This window comes from Pleurodeles waltl, chromosome 5 (genome assembly GCF_031143425.1).
Source record: "Pleurodeles waltl isolate 20211129_DDA chromosome 5, aPleWal1.hap1.20221129, whole genome shotgun sequence".
NCBI lineage: Eukaryota > Metazoa > Chordata > Amphibia > Caudata > Salamandridae > Pleurodeles > Pleurodeles waltl.
In genome coordinates, this window is record NC_090444.1 from 1353648972 (window position 1) to 1353671708 (window position 22737).

Sequence of the window (22737 nt, forward strand, 5' to 3'; positions counted from 1 at the left end):
TTAGGGGAGAAGCACATGCACCGTAGCACTGGTTAGCAGTGGTAAAGTGCTCAGAGTAAGGCAAACAAAAAAATAGAGCTAAAAAGAGGAGGTGAAAGGCAAAAAGTCTGGGGTAAGACCACCGTTGAAGAACTAGAACCTTATGGGCCTGGCGGCGCAGGGTACGCCTGAAATCTCCTTGGATTCACCTGCCTCAACTAACAGAGACACGGGACACTCTGTCAGGCGTAAAAGATCAGATTTTATTAGCTGCAGCTAGTACAGTTGTCCAAGAAGTACACAAGGTATGTTCTCAGGAGACTGCCACTTTACTTTGTGGCGCACAATCTTATATACCGTATAAAAACATTTATTAACTACATACACTCCCAGAACACATAGAAAGGAGCCAGTAAGAATGATGTAAAGATAGAACAGAGTCAATAGAAATGTCGGAAAAACAAGACAGAACAAAGTATCAAGTGACTTAAGGTTGCCTCCCCTCCAGCTGTGTTTGTCACCCCTCCCTTGAACTAATTCATTAACCGATCCACAACGAAGTTGCATGTGGTGCGATAAGTTTGTGTGCGTTTGGAAAACAGTTGTGAAATGAGAGAATACTAGCAAAGGACAGCGAAGGCCAGACGATAAGATAAGATCGGCGGAGAATAGTGTGAGCCTACAGATAGTTGAAACAAGGATTAGAAAACCAGACAGGGATTAGTGTACTCGGTCAGACCTTAATACCAGTCTTGTAAAGATAGAGGCAGAAGACTGTTTTGAACACCATGTTGCAGAATAAGCAGAAAAGGCAGAATGGACTTCGTTCGCTGTGCTGCCTGAGTGAAGGCAACATAAAATGGCGGCGGGCCACAAAATGGCGGGTCGATACGATCGTATTAAAAAATCGAATTTCCTCAGACCCTCCTTTTGCCAGAACTCAGGCAAGATACACAAACTCATGTTAGTCTGAGTCGATGTCTATGGCCATGAGGTCATCAAGCTGTTGCTGTACCATCATTTTGATATTCTCTGTTCTTTGTGACTTGGGTTTGGGAATACATGCAGTAGCACATAGGTTGCAGACGGCAGGACCGCAGTGCATACAAAGACAACAAGAGAATATAAAAGCTAAAATTACTCCAAAGAATGTCAATACCTTCCAACCCCATTTGGACAGTAATCCCCAAAACCACTCTGAAAAGGACCAATCTCCTTCGTCCTGATGAATCGACTCGGAGATTATGTGTAACTTAGAGATAGCTTGGTATACTGTCGGAGCGTCATTAGGTATGAAAATACAGCAACTTGATCCGATCAATTTGCATACTCCACCACGGTCCGCAAGAACAAAGTCTAAGGCAACACGGTTCTGCAAGGTCATAAGACGATCAGCCTGTAGTTCAGCTGTAATGTTACTTAAAGCTCCTACAGTGATGTCTATGGTGGTTTCTACGACACGAACCAATTGCCTTATATTTCTGCTGTTGGCCATTGGACCCCAGAAGGGAAGGAATCCTTTGAGGAAATCTCCTCCCTCTTGTCCTGCTGTGTCTTTCGAATCCACAATCCCTCTGCCATATCTATTTTTATGATGGTTCGCAGGAGCGGTGTATGTAGGGGGAAGAAGAAAGGCTATATAACAAGTACCAGAAAAATCAGCTGGCAACCATGTATAAGCCCTATCGTGGCAAACGAAGTATGTACCTTGAGATGGTACTAACGGCGGTGAATTCAGGGCTGAATAAACATATGTATGGGAACATAAACTTTCTCTTTGTCCGGTGTTTGGAGTTCTTCCATTTATTTGCAGACAGAAATTTCCTTGTTGGGGTATGACCCGTATCGGAGGAGATTTTCCTTGCTCAACCTTATCATTGAGGCTGGAAATGTAATTAGTTATGTTCCAATTGGTATATGCTTTTCTTTCATCTATGGAAGCTTCACTTTTTTTCATGATTTTAGCCATAGCTACCATTCCCTTTATCAATAAACTATGACTGAAATCTGAACCAACACTATGTGAACTGACAGGTTGTTTAATTTTACTTTGATATGCATTATTGAAAATGACAAAATAAGCCCAAGCGGAACCTTCATAGGAGAATGGAAGAACTAAATATGGCATTCCTTTTTCTACCGTATGTGGTATGAGTCCACACACCCAACAGTCAGTTGTATTGATCACTAACTGATGTTAATGTAACAACTGGACGAAGGAATTGTTAAAGTATTCAGTTCTTCTGATGAGTTCATGCTGGGGAAGAGTGTGGAATAGGTGCGGAGAGATAGTAGAAGGAGATGTAGAGGTAGGAGAAGAGACAACTTTTTGCTGCAGAGTAATAATGATCCAGTTTACAGATGCCAAAAGAATACACGACAATATAATGACGCATAGAGCAATACTACAATGACTACATATTTCTTTACAATTATTCTTTACATTTTTACTTTCTCTTTTATTTAATGTAGCCTCCATCTTTCTAAGTGGATGCTCACGGCAATCTTCCTCAATCACTGTAGTCACGATTATCTACCGTCCTATGACACTGTGAGGTCCTGCAGGCCTATTGCCACTTACTCAGGTCGTGACTAAGACTCCTACCGTGACCCTGCAACCGGGATAGAGTACTACATAGGAGAGAAAGTTACAAGTTCTTTGGTCTTGGTCTCAAATTATAGCGTTCCTGTCCAGAGGCAGTCTGGTTTTGAAACAATGTTCCTGGATTTGTCGTGTTCAAGCGACGATGCGATGGTATTGCTTCTTGAAGGATGTCGTCGTCCTCTTTCTCAGAAAGTGTTCCAATTAGACGCGCATCACTGAATGGTACAAATTGCGGAACTTTCTCACTTTCAGAGTCACTGATGCCTCTACGGACCCACTGATCGAAAGGCAAAGGCAAAGGCACTTTCTTGCAGTGCACGGCATGCACCCAGTTTTTCTTTCCTTCGACTTTAACTGCTGTTCTTGTGGTCAAAAGAACCAGGCGTGGCTCTCTCCATCTGGGCTCCAAATTTCTCTGTCGTTGGAAATTTTTCGTGCAGACCCAGTCACCTGGTCGGATGGAATGACCTGGGTCTGTGGAAGCCTCTGGTAGAGCACTCTGAACCTGTTGATGAAGAACACGCAATTTAGTTGTAAGGTCATGCAAGTAGTCAATCAACATCGGGTATGGCAAGTCTGAGTATTTCTTAGGGCGAGGAACTCCCCATACATTAGCTGGGCGACCAAATATCACTTCGTAAGGGCTAAGCCCCAAACGAGAGTGTACTGCTGTTCTGATGGACAGAAGAGCCAATGGTAAAACATCAGGCCAATTAAGTCCTGTGCTAGCTAGCACCTTAGCAATTTTAAGCTTCAAGGTTCCATTGTAGCATTCTACTAAACCAGCCGACTGTGGGTGATTCGCCGCGTGGAACTTCTGTTTTATGCCAAGACCTGCACAAACTTTTTGCATGACTTGACCCACAAATTCGCTCCCATTGTCACTCCAGACAATGCGCGGCAAACCAAACCTAGGGAAGAATTCTTTCAAAAGTATTTTGGCAGTTGATAAAGCAGTATTGTCCTTCAGAGGGTAGGCTTCCACCCATCTAGAAAAAGCACATACTACCACCAGAACATATTTGAGGTTGTTGCATCGTTCCATGTGAATATAATCGATCTGCAACACCTCAAATGGATATGTTGGAGGAGCAAAATGACCTGCTGGAGTTGGGGTTCCCTTTCCCGGATTGTACATCAAGCAAACAATACAATGTTTTACTACATTATTTGCACACTTTGGGATCCCCTCATTTTGCCACACTGGAGCCAGAAGCTTACATATTCCTTTTGCACTTAGGTGAGCTGGACCATGAGCCATAGTAACTACAGGTAGTACATAAGCATCTGGTAACAGCCAACGTTGATGTTCTGATAATTCAACCCAACATCCCATCTCATCTAACATTCCTGTACTTTCCTTCCACTTTCTCAACTCATTCTCCGTAGCCTCTCCTTGAATTGATTTCACACTCTCTACTGTATCTTCACACATTCCCTTTTCTCTTACGCAATTTGCGGGACCTGCAACATACATTCGACTTGTGTTGTCTCTGGCTGTCTTTTTCGCTACCTCATCTGCAAATGCATTTCCTCGACCAACATCGTCCACAATCTTTTTGTGTGCACTACACTTCACGATCGCTATCTGAGTAGGCATTGTAAGTGACTCAAGAAGTTCAGTCACTAATTGACCATGTTGTATCTTAGTACCATGGGAAGTAAAGAATCCTCTTTCCTTCCATAAGCGCCCAAAGTTAAACGCTACACCAAAAGCGTATTGGCTATCAGTGTACACTTTTACTCTTTTTCCTTCGGATAACACACACGCTCTAGTTAAGGCTATCAATTCAGCTGCCTGAGCTGAATTATGTCTAATGCGTGCTGTCTCCACAATCGTATGCAAAGTGGTAATAGCGTAGGCTGAAACTGTATCTCCATTCGGGAGCTTGAAACAAGAACCATCTACCCATAGTGTTCCATCTGGATTCACCAATGGCGTGTCTTTTAGGTCAATTCTACCCTTAGTCTCTTCTTCAGTACGGAGAAAACAATCATGCTGTTCAGAGACATCTCTCTCTTCTGGAAGAGGCAACAAAGTAGCTGGATTCAGGGTATTACATCGTTTGATGTGTATGTGACTAGTCAAAAGCGTCAGCTCATATCCGGACAACCGAGCACTCGTAAGATGCTGCGTTTTTGTCCTATTTAGTAAAATATCCACTGCATGTGGCACCATAACAATGAGAGTATTATCTAGCACTACTCCAGCAGACTGTCGGATAGAAATTGCTGCTGCCGCTGTCGCCTTAAGACAACTAGGCAATGCTTTAGCTACTGGATCTAACGTAGCTCAGAAATATGCGCATGGTCGCTGTTGATCTCCAAAACGCTGCGTTAAGACTGACAATGCACAACCCTCTCTTTCGTGGACATAGAGCGTAAAGGGCTTACTGTAATCAGGAGTACCCAATACAGGAGCAGAACACAAAGCAATACGCAAATCAGTAAAACTCTTCTGACACTCGTCAGTCCACGGAAGAGGCTGAGGCGTATCTTTTAAAGTTAGTGCCAACAGCGGTTTAGCCAATAAAGAGAAACTCGGAATCCACTGTCTACAATAAGAAGTAATGCCCAAAAAGGCACGTACCTCTCTTTGTGTGGATGGCACTGACATTTGTGCAATTGCCTGAATTCGTTCGGGGGTCAATCGTCGTCCCTCCTTTGACAAGAGATGACCCAAATAAGTCACCTCGCGACAGACATATTGTAATTTAGAAGGAGAAACCTTGTGATTTAGATCAAACAAATGACGCAACAGTGCAACGGTCACGTTTTTGCAAATCTCCTCTGAATCAGCTGCAACTAATAAGTCATTCATGTACTGAATGAGAGCGGCACCGGACGGTAAGGAAAAGGCATCAAGATGACATTTTAGAGCTTGACTGTAAACAGAGGGACTTTCACAATAACCTTGAGGTGCGCGTTTAAACCAGAAGCTTCGGCCTCCGAGGGAAAAACCAAAAATATCTCTACTCTCTTCGGCGATGGGAATACTAAAGAAAGCATTCTTTAAATCGATAACTGAAAACCAAGTCGCTGTAGAAGGTATCATCGTCAACAGAGCAGTGATATCTGGGACTACAGGAAACTGTGGTACGACAATCTTGTTTACCTCCCGAAGATCAATTACAAAACGATAAACAGGAGGCTGAGAAGAATCAGTGCGTTTAAGAACCGGAAGAACAGGACTGTTACATATATTTCCTCTCGTTTCCTCAACCACACCCTTCTGAATCAAATCATGGACAATTTCCAGAAGTGCCTTCTCACCTTCAGTAGAAATTCTGTATTGCGGAATACGTGGCATTTCAGCATTGGGCTTGAGAGTAACAACATAGGGTGGGATCTCAAGACAACCAACGTCATTCGGACCCGTAGCCCAAAGCGTTTTGGGAAGAGAAAGCAATTCAGGTGGAAATTGATCTTTTGATAAGTACATTGGACTAGTCATTTTCTGTCCTAGAGTGAGGTATACACCAGAAGGTGAACAATATATCGTAGCATGCATTCTTTTCAATAGATCTAAACCCAACAGATTTTCACCACAACCATTCGTCAGAAGAAGCGGAGTTTCTAAATCATAAGGGCCTATTGAAACAGGCAAAGGGCAAGAAACTGGATTGCGAACAGGGGCGCCAGAAAATCCTACAGATACATTCGTTAAGCCAGACAAAGGTGCGCCAGGGAGTTTAGAATGAATGATAGAGCTTCTCATGGCACCAGTATCTAAAAGAAATGGCTCTGAAACACCCATTGTAGTGACATTAACATAAGGTCCATTCTGATCCACTGGAATTGACGTAACCCCCTTACTTTGTCCATGGCTGTCCTATTCAAAATGAAGACTTTCATTCCCTCCTTCAATATACTGATCCTCACTGTAATACTGTGTAGACCTAACATTTTGCTGGTCAAAGTAATTTCCGGAATTTGGAGGAACAAAAGAACGCTGCCCTTGGGTTAACACACCTCGACCTCTACCTCTATTTGCTGACTGAAGACCACCACGACCTCGTGAAGCAGATGTTGCTCCATTACGCTGCAACAATGCCGGACAACTGTTCTTAAAATGACCTTCCTCCCTACAATAAGCACATTGATTGGGACCTAGCAAAGGTCTTGGAATGAATGGTTCAGGCTTTTGATACAACCTCTGAAACTGCGGAGGCTGTTGAAACTGAGGCTGAACATGACGAGGAGGATAAGCCTGTTGCAAGAGAACTTTAGTTTTTAATTCTTTCGTCTTTTTCTCTTGTTTTTCCCTTTCTTCTTTGTCTCTATTTTCATAATATTGTGCAGTAGCCAATATCTGAGCGGAAGAAGAAACTGCCGATGAACTCTCGGAGTCTTTTAGCTTGTGTGATAGTTCAGGAAGCAAGTTATATACGAACTTATCCACAAATAATCGCTGTCCCCCTTCTGTAGCCATATCTTGACCACTGTGATCAATGAATGTCTCCTCGAATCGGGTAAAGAAATCGGAAACACTTTCATCTTTCTTTTGTTTACATGCTGCTAGCTTATCCCAATTAACTCTCAAAGCAGGCATCATTGTTTTCATTAATGTAATAATCCTACCAGGGAGTTCTGAGATCAAAGCGTCGGGTTTTGCACCACCTACTTGACCTCTATCTGCGGCAATAATAGCGTTCCAATCGCCGCCTAATTCTTGAGCGTGATCCTCTCTACGAATTTTAGCCCATATTGTCTGTGGAACTACATTTCCCATCAACATGTCAATATCTGCTAAATTCATAGTACATGCATCAACTGTTTGCGACAACTCTTTATAGTAACCAGCAGGATTTTTGCGTGAATCTGGTAGTGACTGTTTAAGTGCTAAAACTTCAGACCTTTTCCAGGGGACATGTATCCATATGCGCTGAAAATGCGCAGGAATAGCTGGATTAGCACCTGCTGCTGCAACTTCTTCCTTCCATATTGGAGAAACCTCTCTCATGGGATAGTTTTTCAGTGCTGTCCTAACTGAAGGATCAGAATCAGGAAAAGTCTGTGAGAACAATAGGGATCTGAAAGAAATAAGTGTTCTGACAGCGTTTTCAACCTTAGGACCTACAATAAGTCCTTTGTCAAAGTCAGCCTGAATATCTAACAGATCCTGTGGGACCGAACCCAAATTCATATCCTCCCATTCTTTAGCGAGAGTATCGCACATAACTTTAAAAACATATCTCTGCGTAGGTGCATTCCATTGCAGAAAGGTGGACATAATATCAGACGTACTATATTTGGGACCCTTCTTGATCCATCTACAAGCAAGTGAGTCCAATTTTTCTCGCTCTTCGGAGTCTGGGAATTGACTACGAGACTGTCTTCGAGAAAAAGCTGGAGACACATTTAAAGCTTCAAAGAAAGGTGATAAGAGACCAGAGACAGTATCTGCAAATCGCTTACGCGTAGATGGAGAATTTGACATAAGGATAGGGGACAAGGTATTAGGTGAATTAACTAAAGGAGCATTAGGAATTGCCAAAGGAGCAGAAGGCAAAGGAGTTAAAGGCAAAGCTGGCATAGGCAATACTTGAGGAGGCAAATGTGGAAAAGCTGGAGCAGGCGGAAGCACAACTGGCGGCTGAACAGGCTGTAACATCGGGGGTGCATTAGCACCTTGTACATAGGGCGGAGGCAATTTCAATAAGTGGGACATTAAGGAATCTTCCTCAAAATCTTTTCTCTTATCAAGGGAAGAGATAGGCAACGTCGGATAGCATTTATCTATTGCCATTCGATGCTGTCTGTCTGAAATTTCCATTGCATTATCTATTTCATCATCTTTGAATTGCTGAGCAGCCTGTATAATCGTCATTCCCTGTGTTTTCCTATCTCGTTTCGCTTGTTTAATTTCTCTCTGTTTGGCTTCCTTACGCCAAAGGCGAAAAGAGTCAAACATTGCCGGCCGGGCTTTTCTTTTAAATAACGTTGCTTCCAAATTATCTAACACATCAGTTTCGAAACTACCATTTTCTGGCCATTTTAAAACACCATCTTTCTTTGTATATCGGGTCCATGTCTTATTAAAGGCAATAGGACCAATACCATGTTTAGAATAGAGCTCATATGTGGGAGTTCCAACCGAAGGAATCGGACAGGAGTCCTCAAGCTGGGAGTCCCTATTACAACCAAAGCAACAAAGTTTTCCAAACTTAGTCAGACCAGACATCTCACGATTTTTACTGGCTGTTCACAAACATCAAGGGGGTAAAACTTTCAGTTTACACAGCACAAATGCACTTACCCCTCGGCTTTGGCCACTGCAATGGCCAAATCTAAGGACCTAAGGACAAAACAAAGACCAAAATTTGTGGGCGCGACCCACCAAATACTTAACTAAGGATGTCTTCTTACACCAACAGAGGCCCGTCTATCGTCTCGCTTTACCATACATCATCAAAGAAAGGGCCAAGGCAGGGCGGCAGTCAGGGCAGCAGTCGTCAGTAGCCGTCAGGAAGGAGTAACCGTGCTGAAAAAGACCTTCGGACCACTTCGACATACAGGGGTCGCTTGACGTGGCTCGCGATTCCTCCAGAATTTTCTTGCGGGGTTCCTCACGACCTTCAGGCAGAACCGGTACCGCTGAAGCCGCCCCACGTTGGGCGCCAGTTGAAGAACCAGAACCTTATGGGCCTGGCGGCGCAGGGTACGCCTGAAATCTCCTTGGATTCACCTGCCTCAACTAACAGAGACACGGGACACTCTGTCAGGCGTAAAAGATCAGATTTTATTAGCTGCAGCTAGTACAGTTGTCCAAGAAGTACACAAGGTATGTTCTCAGGAGACTGCCACTTTACTTTGTGGCGCACAATCTTATATACCGTATAAAAACATTTATTAACTACATACACTCCCAGAACACATAGAAAGGAGCCAGTAAGAATGATGTAAAGATAGAACAGAGTCAATAGAAATGTCGGAAAAACAAGACAGAACAAAGTATCAAGTGACTTAAGGTTGCCTCCCCTCCAGCTGTGTTTGTCACCCCTCCCTTGAACTAATTCATTAACCGATCCACAACGAAGTTGCATGTGGTGCGATAAGTTTGTGTGCGTTTGGAAAACAGTTGTGAAATGAGAGAATACTAGCAAAGGACAGCGAAGGCCAGACGATAAGATAAGATCGGCGGAGAATAGTGTGAGCCTACAGATAGTTGAAACAAGGATTAGAAAACCAGACAGGGATTAGTGTACTCGGTCAGACCTTAATACCAGTCTTGTAAAGATAGAGGCAGAAGACTGTTTTGAACACCATGTTGCAGAATAAGCAGAAAAGACAGAATGGACTTCGTTCGCTGTGCTGCCTGAGTGAAGGCAACATAAAATGGCGGCGGGCCACAAAATGGCGGGTCGATACGATCGTATTAAAAAATCGAATTTCCTCACCCTAAGTATGCTAGGTCTAATAGTTATGGACTAGAGACTGTCTGCTGTACCAACCTATATCTACTCTTTATGTACTAAATGTAATCTTGTTTTCTAGCATACCTTGGGAGTGTTTATGACGCTAGCCTTGAAATAATTGTTACTGTTTTTTCTTGCATACCTTGGGAGTGTTTATCACTCCAGCCTCAGCCTTAAACCAAGTGTTATCGTGTTTTCTAGTATATCTTGTGAGTGCGCTCGACTCCAACCTGTGTACCAAAAGTAACCTTCTTTCTAGATAGCCTTGGGAGTCCCTCTTAACTCCAATCTATGCTCCCAAACCAGCCTTGGAAGTGTAAGTAGTTCCAACATTGTGACATGAAGTAATCTTGTTTTGTGTTATTGTTGTGTTTTCAAGTGTGAGTCAACATACATTGTATAATCCTGGGAATGTAAATAACTCAAACCTTGTGACAAGTACAATTCTGTTTTATGTTAATTCTCATTATAAAGTTTGTACCTAAGCATAGAGCACAGCCTTGGGAGAGTTAGAATCTCAACCTTGCACTACATCTGGTTTGTTTGAATTTCATGTAATCCATTTCCGATAGTAACTTGGTCTCAAATATACCTTGAGAGCTGTTTAACTTCCAACCTATGTGCCCATAGTGACCTGTTTTTCTAGTCCCTTGTTAACGTCTCTGATTCCAAAATGTGCATTTGGAGATTTGGTGCTGGAGTGCCATTAACTTCAATTTATGTTCTGAGTTTTCCATGGAGTGACTTAAGTCTACTCAATACTTCAGGTTCATCTTTGAGAGTTTCAGAAGATTCCACTAGAGTATATGATTCATCTGCTCCCATTATATGTATGATTATTTAGGAAAGCTGTAAGTGTGAAATACTGAAAGCAATGTTTTGTAAACTGTGTGGAGAACTCATGTGTTGATGGCAATTGCCTCTTCTTGTCATTTCCACTGCATTGTGTTTTCATGATAACCAGAAGTGCTGACTCACAAAGATCCATCTTCAATTAAATCAGAAGGTCAAGATGTAACAACCCTGTTAAGCAGAAAAGCACCATCGTGGAACAGAACCAGTATCACAAGTTCTTGTTTACTATTTTGTCCCTTCCCCTCTAGAAGTTGACGGGTAATAGGAGTCCTTTCCCTGGGCCCGGCTTCTTCTTGATTGGCAGTGAGGGCCTAGCATTGGCTCCAGTGTTCTCCCCACAGCTGGAACCAGGTGGGTGTGTGACAGTGAGGAAGCACAACTTAGTTGCTGCCCCCAAATACGGGGTTCTTGTTTCACTGGAGCAATCAACCTGGGGGTCTAGTATGACATTTAAGATTCCAACTCACACAACAGTTGTTGGCCCCACTCCTCTAATGTGACACCACAGGTCTGCAAAAAATTCAGTGTCGTCAACATTAGGACTGTATACAGAGACCAGTGTAAGGGACCAGCCTGAAGCATGCTGTGTAGGATGACATATATACTCTGTGTATCACAGATGGAGTTTTCATACACCATTGAAGACCTTTACAAATGAAAATAGCTATGCCACATGCATATTTGGAATCGACTGCTGTGCATGTTTCAGCAAACCAATCCAGTTGATAAAATGATGGATGCATCAGGTATATGGAGTTCTTGTAGGCAGCAGATGTCAAAGCTGATCATCAGAGATAAGCAAATATAAGGCGAGCTTTTCTCTGATTGTTAAACCCATGCACATTCAAAGTATGTTATCTAAAGGTGGTCATTCCAATACAGTAAGATGTCTAGAGGCGGTGTCTGCAGTGGTCGCTCCGAGTGCAGGAGAGCACTGGTGCACGTGTGTAAGTGTAAATATGCTCTGTGAGAACATAACAAAGAAAAACACCAAATAAGTCCCCCCTTCCACTACCCACTTCAAAAATCCATAACCCTCCCTCTTGCCCCCCATGAATGGGCAGTTGCAACTCCTATGAGTTCAATAAAATATTCAGAGGGGGAGATGAAGGATCCTGCAACACCACACTGTCAAATCATGCATGTCAGGTCTGTTGAGCCACATGTAACATTTGGGGCATACAACTCTTGTGAATCCCTGTCTCGTTGCTGAAGGAGCCTGCTTTTGTCCAGCCAGACTTGTGCCTCTGGGTTTGTTGTGGGTACTGTACCTGCTTAAAACTGGATTTTAGCATTAGATGAGGGAGGACACTGGTGATTTCCCTGTGAGATTCCTATACCACACCCAGACCTCAGAGCTCAAGTTCAGTGTGGCCAAAGATATAAGCCAACTTGAAAATGCCATGACACATTGCAGTAAGGCAAACAGGAACTATTGAAATGTGGATAGGTTAGGACTTAAGAACATTTACTTCATTGGTTAGGGAGTGTTGTATGGCCTTAGGTCTCCATTTAGATCCACGTTTTTAGCTTGACATCTTTTTCTAATGGTACCTTTTCACAAACTTTCTTACTAGCACTAAAATATGCTGCTTGTGCATTGATTCATGGTAGGCATTGTCACCCTGTAGTCTGCCTTTGTTTTCCTTTTCTGTGCTTGTTAGGAGATAACCTGCTAAAATTGGGTCCCAATTTTGCAGATGTATGCACCCTGTTCAAGTAAAGACCACAATCCCAGTCAGGGTAAGTGACAACCAACCTAAATTATCCTGTGCTCACCCTCGGATAGTTTGGCACAGATCAGGCAGGCTTAACTTAGAAGACAATGTGTAAAGTGTTTGTGGAATAACTCATACAGTAACACAGTGAAAACACCATAAAAAGACTCCACAGATGTTTAGAGGAAAAAGGAATATTTATCCGAGTAAAACAAGACTAAAATAACAAAAATCCAATGTATACAATTCAAGTTATCAAAGAATGTGTAAAATCATAGTACTTTAGCAACATTCATGATTATCTCTGTACTATTGGTCACTCTCGACTGGGGAAAAGTGACCTAAGCCAGGTGAACGATTGTCAAATGTTATTTCCTCACTGTTCTGGGACAAAACTAGTACCAACAAAATCATGGAAGGGAAATTCTGCACGGGTCCCTTGGGACCGGAAAAGTTAGAATAATGCAGCCAACTGGGAGCGTGCTGGTCAGTGCCTGGGACCTCGCAGGACTGACCCTCAATCACAGTACCTTTTCCCTTAGTTGAGGTATCAGGGTGCAGGTAAGCTGCAGATGCTGATGATATCAGAGACGAGGCTCCTGAGGCAAAAATCCAAAGCCTTGGTACCCACACTGACGAGTTGTCAGCAGGCCTCACAGGTGGGCCAGCATCATTGTGCTTCTGAGCTTTCTGTCAAGGGATTGCAGGTGGGGAGTGCACCATGCTGATTCTCTGGGTTGGGCTGATGTACTGAGCCTTGCGTTTCTGGGCCACCCTTAGTTACCCGGACAACACTTTCAGGGGGCACATTGACAGGCACTGCAGCGGCTTCAAGGACGGTGACGACTTTGCTCAGTACACACAGCCTTGGGGAGTGCAATGCTTGATCTATTAGCAAAAAAGAAGTGCTGGTCTTTTGGCAAATTTGAGTTAGCAATCAGGTAACACTGATCTGTGTCAGGTTCGGCTTCAGGGCTTACAATTTGCAGAGTCCTGCAGCGGTAGTAGGTTGAAGTCTTTTATGATCCTGAGACTTAACATGGGGCAAGCAAACAACCCCATTGAGCCCTACGTGCAGGACAGCAATTTATTCTGACAGAGTCCTAGTTCAAGGTCCAATAATGTCTTATTTGGTGGTAGGATCACAGACCCAGTACTTATACCCAACTGTGCCTTTGAAGTAGAGGAGACCTCAATCCAGTCCTGTCTGCCAGGCTATCTGTGGGGGCTTATCATTCATTTGTGTGGGATCAGGGTGCTATCTATTGAAGTGTAAGTGTTAGCCCCTTCCTCTCTTCCCGCCCAGGAAGTGCTATCAGAATACAGATATATATATAGATAGATATTCAGCCACACCTAGCCTTCCTGGGTTTGTGGTCGTCTGGAGGGACAGATATCTATGGGAGATAGGCTGCAAGGCACACAGAACAATACGAGTAGAGAAATGTCCACCTTCTAACAGTGGCATTTCTACAATTTTAATGTTAAACCCAACTTTGCCAGTAAAGAGGATGTACGATTACCATTCAAAAGATATGAAATATGAGATAGCTATCCTTTTCTAATCAGGAGTTACAACTTAAAGGCATGTTAAGGATTTTCCAGTGATATCCTATGGGAGGAGTTGGCCTCGCAGTAGTGAAAAATGAATTGCAGAGTTGTTCACTACCAGGACTTGTAAAACTTGAAAGTACATATCCTACTTTTTTCTAACAGAGTACCTGGCCCTAAGGTCTACCTATGCCTACATTAGGGGTGACTTGTGTGTGATAAAGGGGGTGTTTAAGGCTTGGCAAAGGGCTTTAAATGCCAAGTCAAAGTGGCAGTGAAACTGCACACACAGGCTCTGCAAAGGCCTGAGATATAGTTAAGGGGCTACTTGTATCGGTGGCACAACCTGTGCTACAGGCCTATTGGTAGCATTTAATTTACAGGACCTGGGCAGATATATTGCACTGTATTAGGGACTTATAAGTACAATAAATATGCAAATTGGGTATGAGGCAATATTACCATGTTGAGGAGAGAAAGTTCAAGCGCTTTGATACTGGTCAGCAGTGGTAAAGTCTGTGGAGTCCTAAACCAGCTAAAACGAGGTCAGAAAAAAAGGAAGAGGAAGATAAAAAGTTTTGGGTGATCCTTCAGAGAGGGCCATTTTGCAACAAAACCTGTTTTTGATAGACAAACCAAAGTGGCTGTTCTGTACGTCTGTCACAATACAATAGGGAAAGGGTTTTGTTATATAAAACAGCATCCGTGCTATATTTGAGAGGAGTACTTCATGCCAGCTAACCATAAAACCACTGTAAACGGTGGCTGAGATGCAGCCCTGCTGACTCCCTCTTGCTAAGGAAGATAACTTGTACACTGAGACCAGCTTCCTGACACCTAAGTCCAAGTTATAGGGGTTGGACTAACTCAATTGATCTGGCAAAGGGTACTTCTGCTATGCTCTCTTTAGTATAGCATTTGCTATAGTTAGGAGTGAGACAACATTAATAACAATTAACATGCTTAAATTGTTTATATTGTTTTCCATTGTAATAATGCTGATTACAGTAACATCTCATCTTTCTAATAATCACAGCTCATGCTTTGTATGCAAGAATACAATCATTACAATAAATGTTTGAAAATGCATTTTCATATCTTTCATGTGTTTACCTTGGGACATGCAAGAGTGATCAAACAAAAGGGTTACATTTGTTTCCACAGATTCCCTGTGAATCAGAATGCCATTTTTGAGGTTGCTGACAACAATTATTACCCGGGTCAGTTTGAGGGTTTGGTGTGGTATGCTGAGCAAGCTGAAAGAAAGCCACAACTACTGATTGTATAGGTTGACTAAGTGCCTGATTTAGAATTTGGCAGAGGTGTTACTCTATCACAATGGTGAAGGATATCCATCCGCCAAAATATAAATCCCATTATATCCTATGGGATTCCCTCTGCCAAACTCTAAATCAGGTCCTAAGTCTCTTTATTCTGAAGTTCTTGTTGTTACATACACAGTCCTACTAACCTTGTAGGAACTATGTAACAGCAGGAGCTATCCTCACCCACTAGCTGACACTAGGCATAAATGTGGCGCCTCCAGGCACCTAGTACAGAACCCTTTCTGGCCGTGTGGAAGATCAGAAGAGGACTTGACATGCTGCCTGTGACCTGAAAGGAGCACAGAAGGACTAGTCCTGCTCACTCTTATAACCAGGACAAAGATGTGGAATCCATGGGTCAGATGGCTGACCTCCCCTCCTGTGCGGCTACAGGAAGATAACAGGCCACAAGAGGCCTTTTCCTAGAAGTACCCACTGACCAAGACTGGACTAGACCCTCTTTATGACCTCTGCCTGACAACCAGTGTGTCTCTAAATGCCCCAATTAATGTCCTCGTGGGCTTTATAAGTGTACTTCTGTGGTTGATTGCGACTTAAAATAGTAAGGCCCTCATTACAACCCTGCCAGTCGGTGTTAAAGTGGCGGTAATACCGCCAACAGGCCGGCGGTAAAAAAAAAAGGGATTTGGACCCTGGTGATTACTGCCATCCAACACCGCCACTTTAACACACCGACCGCCAGGGTGGTTACGTCTGCTGGGCTGCAGATTTCGGTCTCAAGGCCGGCGGCGGTCACATTCCCACCCTCTGGATTACGGCCATGGTTTTCATGCCAAACTTACCACCACGAAAACCATGGCGGTAGGCACTATCCGGGAATCCCTTCCTTGGCACTGATAGGGGTCTCCCCCAACCCCCACCCCTTCCCCACAGTCCTCCCCCACCCACTCCTGCCCCCACACATATACACACCCACATGCGCACCCATATACATACACATGCGCACACGCATACCAACCTCCACCCACGCATGCACACATACATACCCACACACCACAACACACACCAACATAGCTTGTCACACACATGCATCTACAACACACAACATTCACAATCACTCATTCACACATGCATCCAACGCGACTCACACCCGCATGCACACGTCCCAAAACATACATACACCTCCCCCCCCACATACACACAACACCCCCATCCCATCTCCGGTCGGAGAACCCGACATACCTGATTGCAGGGGGTCCTCCAGCTGGAGACGGTCCGTGGCGCTGCTGTCAGCAGCAGCGTCCACCAGCAAAACACCGCCAGGCCGTATCATTGCTCATGAAATGGTTGGCGGTGTTTTGCTGGCGTGGCGGTGCTGCTGTCTACTTTTGTAGAGATGTATAGTTGTCCAGAATCAACCATTGTTTTTATACCCATATCTATCACTAACTGAAAGAAGGTGGAAAGCACAACAAATAGGAAAAATGAGGTATGTCCCAGTAAAATGCCAAAACTGTGTTGAAAATTTTGGTTTTCTGATTCTACTCTGCCTGTTCCTAGAAACTGGGAAGAAGGTGGTTTTAGCAAAATAAAACCTTTGCTGATACAATTTGCAAGGGAAAAAACAGATTCTTTTTTTTTTCTGCTGCACTTTTTTCCCCATTCTTCCAAAACACAATCAAACTTTAGCTGTATTTTGGCAAATTTCTTGGTCCCCAGCAGGGCAACCTACAAACTGTGGGTGCCTTTAGAATCCCCAGGAGTTTGGATAAAAAGGATGCAAGTTTGGCATAGATTGTTTATGTGAGCAAAACTGTACGGGGGCCTAAGCTCGAACTACCCCAAATAACCAAAACAAGGCTTGGCACAGGAGAGGGGAAAAAGGCCTGGCAGAGAAGGTTTTAACAAGGTCGAAATCCTTTCCTACATCCATCATACATGTGAGTGATATGTTGCCCTATTAACAGAGAAATATTTGATAGGTTACATCAATTTGTAATCGTAGCCATCGACCTTCCTGACAAAAAAAATAATCTGGTCGGGGTGGACTACTGACCCTGACTGCAAACCTATCTGCCCAAATTTTCATAAAACGTTTGTGATCAGCGTTCAGTAAGGTTATGGGGTGGTAAGACCTGGTGTTTGTAGGATCCTTACCTTGTTTTACAAAGCTGATGATAACTGGCTTTTCAAAAACATTTTGAATAGCTTCTCCCACTGAATACTGCCAAAGAGGTTTAGGAGAAATGGCACAATAAGGTATTATATACTTCAATGGGAATGCCATCCCCTCCAGACACTTTTGTGTTAGCTATGCTATTATTGGATCTAGCAAATTATCAAGGATCTATCTTTCTGAGTACCTGGGATTTGTGAAAGCTGCTGCCCCTCTAAATACATTTCCAATTCAGCTTCAGAAACCGTCTCTGCTTCCTCAAAAATATATTTATAATGCTTGAAAAAGACCTCTGCAATTTTAGTATAGTCTGTCTCCAGAATCCCAGTAATGGGATCTCTAATTTTATTAACCAGCTGTTTATTTCTTTGGGTCCTAACCACCCGTGCCGGAAACTTTCCCACCAGCTGACTCTGTTTGTAAAGCTTCTCCTGATACACCCTTTCCCCCGCTATTTCCTCCAAAAGAAAAAAATCCCTTAAGTCTTGCTCTGCCTTATGCACCTTATCCTGAAATGCCTGATAAATTAGTGCAGAAGGAAAATGCCCTGTTAACCCCATGAGTGACTCCGAGCATCCTCTAAAGCTCCCTGTAGCTCCTGGATCCTGGTCGTCCCAACCTGACTCACTTTTGCCTTGTACGGAACAACCTGCCCCATAAAAGTGGCTTTGAAAGCTTCCCAAACTGAGAAGAGTGGAGCCGAATTAACATTAATTGTAAAATAATTACGAATAATTGCTTGGTATCGTCTACCCATGCCTGGTCTGAGAGCAATGCCCTGTCAAATTGCCACCATGGCCGTACCTTTGGTTTAGTATCCAAAATAGAAATTAAAAAGTCTATCGAAAGATCTGAGAAGGGGTTCGCTCTTTTCTCAATAATTCCCTTTCTCAGCAATGGTGGGACAAGAAATAAATCTACCTGTGAGGCTGTCTGGAGTCTTGAAGAGGAGTGAGTATATTGGGAAAATCTGGGATAGGCCACCTGCCACCGGTCTTCCAATGCAAAATCCTCCTTAATTATGGTCATCAATTTGGCAGAGTTAGGTTTCACTTCTCTCCAATTATTGTTGGAAATATCAAGACTCAAATTCTGAATAAATTAAAATCCCCACCCAATACCAGAGCGCCCTTCACCTGTAAAGCCAGATCGTAGATTTGTTGCAAAGCCTCAGTATGATCTACTATAGGACCATAATAATTACAGAAATAAAGGGTCTCCCCTAATATACTTGCAATAACCCAGATCCACCTACCCTTATGATCCCTAGCTACTGACCATAGCTCCTAGGACACTGACCTCAAAGTAATATAGCCATCCTGACTTTGCCACCCCTGCCAAAGCATAGAAGGACATAGAATAATTTGTGATATATGGTTTAAAGTGTGTTCCTGCAAATAGATCACCTCGCGATTAAATGAAGAGAGTCATTGCAATAGTGCTCCTGCCTTCTGCTTATTCAACAGCCCATTAGCATTACACATAATATTTATATCTGTTGACGCATTATTGGAGGGAAGAATGGCCCCTCACTCCCCTTGCAAGATCCAGGCCTCCCATCTGGGTATACATTACCTTTTGTGTTTTTTGTTCCCTGCCTAAGTCTAACTCATTGCTTGCTGCTTGTGCTAGATACACCGGAAAATAAACCTAGTGTAGTCCACATGAAACCCTCTCCCAAATCATGTTCATTTATACTGCTACCGTACCCCCACAATTCCCCATTCCCTGAACACACTGCCCCGGCACACCCTCCCTGTCCTTGGTTGAGTGTTTAACCCACCATCCTCCCAAGGTATCTCTTCCTCACCAGGTGCCATCTTGTCATACCCTTTGCCGCTAATGAACCCCGCCCTTCACAACTTCCCTTGAAAGAAGGGTCAAAATAAAGAAGAAAAAGACCCTTGCCAATAACAGCTCCTAACATGCCTTTTGTCAGGTCAACACTGGAGGCTCACACTGTCACATAGGAGACATCTTCCTGCCTACAATCAGTTCTTTTTCAGTTTTGCCAGTAAAGTCTGTGCCTCTTCTACTGTCGCGAGGATATGAAATTGGCCTTCCAAACAAATTTTAAGTTGAGATTGCTGTACCAAAGAGGGACATCTCCTGAAAAGACTTCTGCCTTTGGGGTGCTGTGACTGATAAGTCAGAAAAAGCCTGCATCTGATTATTGCCAGATGAAGGAAATGTTTGTTTCTGGATGCCCGCCAACTGTTTCTTTTCTTTCAATCTATAATCTCAAACGTTACCTATAACTGTCCAAGGTACTTCATATGTGTAAAACGATATCCCAGCACCCTCTGAGCCCATATAATTGTTAAATCTGGAGGTGCATCTGATAAAATATGTTTCCTTATCAATTAATCTACTAGCTGAATTACACTTTGGGGATTGCCCTGTACCCCAGTATCCTCCGGTATGCCCATAAGTCTTAAATTGGCTTGTCTTGTCTGATTCTCAATTTCATCCAGTTTACTCTAAAAAAGCAGCAGCTTCTTTTTGCTTGTTGCAGCTTCTTTGTCTATTAAGGTTAACTTATCCTCTACGTCCGAAATTCTCTGTTCTGCTTCCACCAATCTCTAGGGCATTTGCGAGATAGCCTTTGGTGAAGTACTTCTATCTTGTGGGCTTGCTGCTGCTTCAAGTCCTGAATTTTCACCAAAATAGTCAGGCTGGGGCAGTGAAGCTCAAGTGCTGGCTTTGCCTGCTAAATACTGCTCCACCTAGGGCTGATAAGGGAATTTCTTGGTTCTCGCCTCTGAGTCTCCGAATTCTGATTGTAATTCTCTGCCAAACATGACAGAGTGTTTTCGGTCAGCAAGCAAGTGACTATCTCCTCTGATCCCCTCACAACCTCCTGCAATGGTGTGTGAGTCAGTGCTGGATTCTTGACTTTTGGCCTTGTCTTGTAGCAGATTTATTCCCTCATCCTTTTTAGAGTGGTCAGTCACAGACTTGGGTGATAAATGGATAGTCTGTCAATTTATATACAGAAGGTACAGTCTTATCACTGGTCTCAGTAACTGGAACATTCTGAGTTGGGCCCACTTGCTGTCCTTCCTTTAGTTCCTTCACTTGGTTTACATCCATTACAGCGCTCATCACCATGTGCAATAGGGGAGGGACCATCCCCAATTCACTTGTTTGCTTGTTATTTATTGGGGCTTGTGAGCTCCCCCCCGTCCAGTTACCCAGGTCATTTAATTGGTTTCTGCTGCAAAAGTTTTTTTCCTGGCCGTTGTTACTAACCTGCCTTGGGCTGCGCTTTGTTTGAGTTTCTGAGTGGAATGCACCCCCTGTGTGACACCCACTGCTGTATTTGCCCCAGCTGCTGACGCCTTTAAAATCAGATGCCTCATCTTGAGACACTCCTGCAACTTCTCTTACAATCCTGGCACTGAAAAAGAGAGGGCAGCCCCCACTCACCCCACTCCCCCTGTAAGAAGCAGCCACTATGACTCCTCACGACAGGTGCTCACTTAACTAAAGGGGTCAGACAGGCAAGGGAGAGCTCTTTTTCACTTTAATGTATGCAGCTCCTTGTGATGGCCGCAAGTGGTGTCCTGCTTTCTTCTTCCTTCTCCTGCATATTCTGCTCTAGGGGACGCTCAGTTCCTCAGCCAGACCTGGCAGGGGAGCCCTCATTCTGCCACCATTCAACACTTTTTTTGGTGGTCAAAGCCCAGCTTGGTGTGCACCGTCCTCTCCTTGGATGACAACCATTGTGGATCTCTGAGGAGGGGGGAGGAGTCACACGAGGATGCCAGCTGTCAGCCAACCAGGACCGTTTCTGGATACTAGACAGGGGGGCTGGCCTTGCCACACTTCAAAACATCTTATCAAGCTGATTTACTAGATCAGGTGGTGCACACATTGGCAAATAATTCAGCCTGTGATAGTATTTTACAGGGTTATATGGCTGAAGAGAGTCATATACATTTATCTCGGAATAGCTAAACTCCCCAAAAACGCATTACAAAACCCTTCTAATACTTGCGTCTCATCTGCAGATCTTTAGGTCGAGCGTGCAAGTGTTTGCGACCTGTTGTAAGTATTTTGGGCTTTCGACTACACCCACCTCACACCCATCACTTTCACTTGTTCATGGGTTTGCCTTTAAAAAATGGCTTGATGTCATTGGTAAATGCTTTACGTTTGTCCTGCCATGAGGCTGCTTTGTTACCAAATTGGGGACCCACGCTGTTACATGGATTATTACACAACTGCCAATATGCTTTACTGTGAGCGAACTACTTTTTTATTTGGTCTCTCCCCATGGCGCTTTTAAGTGTTACACAGCTCGAATTCAACTGGCAATATTGGAACACTTTGCATAACTACCAGTTAGTTCACATTATTTTCTTTTGTTGCAGTGCGGCATCGCTTTACTTCCTCTAGGCATTCACACCACAGGAGTTGTTTGCAGGCATTCTCCATTTGTCTTTTTTTAAACAATTGCAATGTATTTAATTATTTTTTTGTTTTAGGCACAGGAGTGCCTACGCCAAGACTCAAACCTGGCTCCCCAGTCCCAAAGCTGGCAGCTCTAGCGGTTATGCCAGATCCTCTGTCTATTTTTTTTTATTATAAACAAACAGTTTCATGTTCTGTTTTTGATTCGTTAGGGCTCATTTTCGTGTCTGCAGCCATGGCCCATCATCACCTTTTGGTCTGTCCTAGGATATCCAAAAATATTGTTTGAAACTCTCAACATGAGAACATATTACTGCAATATTTTTGCCTGCCTTGTTCATTTGTATAAAGCAGCAGTGTAGATGTCACCATATCCTTGACAATTTTTGTTTCATTGTTTCTCATTAAAAGTTCCCTTATGTCGTTCATGGTCTTGCAGAGCTGCTTCTTTTTAGAGTGTTTCTCTAAACTAGGGATTATCGTGAGGAAAGTGAGTCTTGCTATCAGTTATGGTTATATCAAGCTGAAATGTGTGCTGCCTCTTGCCACAAGCTACCTTTCTAGATTTGTACTAGTCTGCTGTTTTTCTGGTTTGTGTACTCGCTGTTTTGTTCTATGTGCCTTTTAGAGGTTGTTGTGTTGACTTTGCTTTTTCACTTCCCATTTCCATTCTGCAGCCCATAAGCTTCTTATCTCCGGAGGGAACGTGCCAGGGATGATACATCGTTTCTGG